This window comes from Schistocerca serialis, unplaced genomic scaffold, assembly GCF_023864345.2.
Source record: "Schistocerca serialis cubense isolate TAMUIC-IGC-003099 unplaced genomic scaffold, iqSchSeri2.2 HiC_scaffold_1203, whole genome shotgun sequence".
NCBI lineage: Eukaryota > Metazoa > Arthropoda > Insecta > Orthoptera > Acrididae > Schistocerca > Schistocerca serialis.
This window is the reverse complement of record NW_026047407.1, coordinates 112,501-117,500: the sequence shown is the minus strand read 5'-3', so window position 1 is coordinate 117,500 and position 5,000 is coordinate 112,501. Positions and strand designations below refer to the sequence as shown.

Below are 5,000 nucleotides of genomic sequence, written 5' to 3'. Positions count from 1 at the left end.
CAGAGTCACCAAGGCAAACGGACCGGACGAGCCGACCGATTGGTTTTGATCTAATAAAAGCGTCCCTTCCATCTCTGGTCGGGACTCTGTTTGCATGTATTAGCTCTAGAATTACCACAGTTATCCAAGTAACGTGGGTACGATCTAAGGAACCATAACTGATTTAATGAGCCATTCGCGGTTTCACCTTAATGCGGCTTGTACTGAGACATGCATGGCTTAATCTTTGAGACAAGCATATGACTACTGGCAGGATCAACCAGGGAGCTGCGTCAACTAGAGCTGAGCAGCCGGCCGCCCGGGAGTGTGTCCCGGGGGCCCGCGCGAACACGCAAGCGTCCGCTCAATTATTCTGCAAACAGGAGGAGGCTGAGCTCCCCTGCACCATACACCTCGAAACCCTCTCAGGTCCCGGCGGCGCGCAGCGCCGTCCTAAGTACTTGGTCGGGTTCGAGAGAGGCGCAATCGCCCGGGGTTTGGCGAGTAGACGCTTTAGGTGCGACCACCCGTGCTCCCAACTGAGCTTGCCGCTGCCGACAGAGGCCCGGGAGCGTGCTGTCGTGGCATTGCCGGCGGGAGACAACACGCGCCACCTACGGTGACCGGCAGCTCCAACGCCAGCGCCACAGAAGGACAAAAGCCCCACTTGGGTGCCGAAGCGAACTCTCCCAGCACAGCGCACGCGCCAACACGTCCGCACAGCTGCGATACAAACCACCTGCGAGAACCGCAGAGGCGACCGAGCAGCAGACGGCGTCGCGGCGCCGAGCGCCGGGCGGCGGCGCATCCTCAGCGCACACAGTCCTCAATCGGACCAGCACACTGCAGATGTCCACCGCGCTTCGCACCGGGCCCGCGAGGACCTACTTTGGCCGCACGGCGCCGCGTGCAGGGTGCGCCGGCGCGCAGCTGCGCCGCCTGCCGCCTCCGTCGGCCGGCGCGCCTGCCACTGGCCGCCCCCACCAGCCGGCTGTAGCGCGTGCGCCCACGCACCGCGCGGCCAGCACGCCGGGAGGCCCCCCCTCACCGGCCGGGGACGGTCCCACCCAGCCACCGCCGCGTATCGCTTCACACCCAGATGCCATTCACGTTCGTGGGCATGGTGGGTATCGCTGGAACAACCGGTTGGTAGCTCAACCGATCGTCGCCATCACTGATTCACCTCTAGCGAGAACAACCGCACCACAACGGTTTACCAGTTGTTCATTTGCGTAACGTCACCAGCAAACGTAGGCGTCCATCGCCATTTGCAAATTCAACGATTGTTGCATGCCTGTGTCAGGTGTCACGACACACTATGTCTGCCCACATACACGCAACAACATGTGCACGCTTCGCGAACACGTGGAAGGTGGCCCCCGTACGTATGCGATGTCCATTGCGCGAACGACTGTCAACCGGCCTCTGTCGCATGTCGCAGATGTGGAACGCAGTGCACCATGCTATCACGGTGTGTGAGAAGAGACGACTACGTCTGACAACACGCGCCACTACATCAACAGACGGCTCATGCTGATCGCCATCCAGGGCATACCACACTGCAATCCAGCTCTTATAGGGAGACGACACGTAGCTGAGTGCACAACATTTGGACCGCATGGTTCGCCGTTGTTGGCGCAGTCGTTGTACGGTCACATGTACCACGATGTATCATTCAGTACATGAGGACCAATGTGCAGTACAGTGTGTGATTTGGACGTACAACATCAGCGGACAGTTGACACAGGCCGTACCACAGCGTAGGCTAAGTGCTTCGCCATGCGAATGCCAATGAACAACTGCAAATGCCAATGAACAACTGCAAAGGGCATTGAGCATGTACGTCCTGCTGCCATCCACATTACAGTGTATAGCTGCAAGGTGTTTAACATGAAGCGATACACTGGGGACCGGGCAGTGCGAGTAGCAAACTATATTGCGGGGGTTGCAGTTAGGCAACACTACACTAATTTAACGCGTCGTATGACAATTACAGAGCAGGTTAAGGCCCAACGTGTGTTGGGTTAAGGCCCAACGTGTGTTGGGTTAAGGCCCAACGTGTGTTGGGTTAAGGCCCAACGTGTGTTGGGTTAAGGCCCAACGTGTGTTGGGTTAAGGCCCAACGTGTGTTGGGTTAAGGCCCAACGTGTGTTGGGTTAAGGCCCAACGTGTGTTGGGTTAAGGCCCAACGTGTGTTGGGTTAAGGCCCAACGTGTGTTGGGTTAAGGCCCAACGTGTGTTGGGTTAAGGCCCAACGTGTGTTGGGTTAAGGCCCAACGTGTGTTGGGTTAAGGCCCAACGTGTGTTGGGTTAAGGCCCAACGTGTGTTGGGTTAAGGCCCAACGTGTGTTGGGTTAAGGCCCAACGTGTGTTGGGTTAAGGCCCAACGTGTGTTGGGTTAAGGCCCAACATAGGTTGGGTTAAGGCCCAACATAGGTTGGGTTAAGGCCCAACATAGGTTGGGTTAAGGCGCAACATAGGTTGGGTTAAGGCGCAACATAGGTTGGGTTAAGGCGCAACATAGGTTGGGTTAAGGCGCAACATAGGTTGGGTTAAGGCGCAACATAGGTTGGGTTAAGGCGCAACATAGGTTGGGTTAAGGCGCAACATAGGTTGGGTTAAGGCCCAACATAGGTTGGGTTAAGGCGCAACATAGGTTGGGTTAAGGCGCAACATAGGTTGGGTTAAGGCGCAACATAGGTTGGGTTAAGGCGCAACATAGGTTGGGTTAAGGCGCAACATAGGTTGGGTTAAGGCGCAACATAGGTTGGGTTAAGGCGCAACATAGGTTAGGTTAAGGCGCAACATAGGTTAGGTTAAGGCGCAACATAGGTTAGGTTAAGGCGCAACATAGGTTAGGTTAAGGCGCAACATAGGTTAGGTTAAGGCGCAACATAGGTTAGGTTAAGGCGCAACATAGGTTAGGTTAAGGCGCAACATAGGTTAGGTTAAGGCGCAACATAGGTTAGGTTAAGGCGCAACATAGGTTAGGTTAAGGCGCAACATAGGTTAGGTTAAGGCGCAACATAGGTTAGGTTAAGGCGCAACATAGGTTAGGTTAAGGCGCAACATAGGTTAGGTTAAGGCGCAACATAGGTTAGGTTAAGGCGCAACATAGGTTAGGTTAAGGCGCAACATAGGTTAGGTTAAGGCGCAACATAGGTTAGGTTAAGGCGCAACATAGGTTAGGTTAAGGCGCAACATAGGTTAGGTTAAGGCGCAACATAGGTTAGGTTAAGGCGCAACATAGGTTAGGTTAAGGCGCAACATAGGTTAGGTTAAGGCGCAACATAGGTTAGGTTAAGGCGCAACATAGGTTAGGTTAAGGCGCAACATAGGTTAGGTTAAGGCGCAACATAGGTTAGGTTGAGGCACAATATAGGTTAGGTTGAGGTACCGTATAGGTTAGGTTAAGGTACAGTATAGTTTAGGTTAAGGTACAGTATAGTTTAGGTTAAGGTACAGTATAGTTTAGGTTAAGGTACAGTATAGTTTAGGTTAAGGTACAGTATAGTTTAGGTTAAGGTACAGTATAGTTTAGGTTAAGGTACAGTATAGTTTAGGTTAAGGTACACATTGTTGTATGGAAAGGTGTAATGGGGGGGGGGGGGGGGCGGCCGGTCGGTTTGTTGATTGTGATTATAGTAAGTGGATGCCTGCGGCATCATCTGATTTGCCACGTCAGGATGCACCTTTGGCTCATGACAGGCGGCGCTCCGATTCCATGCTTGTGGCAGACCTGTGTCTTTCATTCCTGCCATTGTTTGTGTGCTGTGAGAGGAGGCAGTATTGTGATGTTGGGTGCACCCCTGTGTAGGACATGTGTGGGTGTTGGTGGCTTAGCTGAGCAATGGTGGTTGTCGGGGGGGTGGGATATTCCGTTTTCTGAGTGGACCTCCCAGTCTGGTTATGACAGTGTGGATTGTCTCATGTGGCGGAGAGGATGCACTGGGTGTTGTTCCATGCTGGTGCTTACATATTGTCTGTGTGCGTGTTACAGGCGGAGAGTAGTGCGTGATAAGAGTGTGTGGCTGCCGTGTGGTTGTGATTGTGAGCAGAGTCTTTCAGCATGTATACGGACAGTTGTATATATTATCTGTATTCTGATGGGTCTATGTATTACTAATCAGCGCCGTGTATACGTTTAATCCGGTTCCAGTCGAAACTGTTGTATCTCTGTACATTAGTGACACGGCGAGCGCGCTATGTAGCTACTCGTCTCGGCAGCTTCCACCGGTGTATGGCAAATGATTATAAGCAATGAGTCGAGTCGTCAATACCGATAGTGTGACGTCACATGTCTGGGGTGGGGGACGCTGCGCCCTTCCGGTGGGTCATGGCCTAGAAAGACGCTCCCCACGCAGGGGGGCTTGGACTGTCATAAACTCTTCCGAGTAATATACTTGCCGTACGTTTTTGCGACTGCGAGTGCAACGCCCACCGGTACCGACATGGATGGAGCGCCTCCTAGCTGACCGCTCAGCATCGGCATTCGTACAGAGAGCAACGCGATCGCGTCTCTAGCTCGTAACTGGTACAGCTCGCAGCTCATGTATAGGGACAGCGGGAATGTCGCATATTGGACATAACTCTTCATGAAACGCAAGTTATAGGGGTGGATTGCACATTGCGACTGCGGGAAAAGTCCGCCGTTCATCCGCTGGAGTTGCGAGTTGGGCGGTTAGGGTGGGGCGCCGGTGGAGTGATTGCCGGTCGACGATTTCGTGCGGCAGAGGCGCTGGCGTTGGGGTGCTGTGGTCGACAGAGGACGCAGGCTTTGTGGGTGGGGTCGAAAGATGGGCACTGTGGGCCCATCGCTGTCTTAGTCGGCTTGGCGTCTCATAGATGGCGGTATCGTCGTTGCAGGACGTCATGCCGCGGGAGACCTACAGATGGCGCTGTGTTTTGTGGTGCGCTCGACATGGCGGACGTAGTGTTGTCAGATTCGCATAGATGGAGGTATTGCATGTGGTTTCGCCGTATTTTCATAGATGGCGATACTGTTTTGCCGGCATGGTTGG

General features: G+C 53.8%; 1 non-coding gene across 1 annotated transcript in view; it reads right to left on the bottom strand.

Moving 5' to 3' along the window:
• The window catches only part of LOC126435334 (small subunit ribosomal RNA), a 1,910-nt gene extending 1,644 nt beyond the window's left edge, over window positions 1–266 (bottom strand). The window contains exon 1 of the ribosomal RNA XR_007579860.1: window positions 1–266. This exon is cut by the window's left edge and continues 1,644 nt beyond it. This is a non-coding gene — a ribosomal RNA (small subunit ribosomal RNA).
• Between the last annotated feature and the right edge of the window lie 4,734 nt (window positions 267–5,000).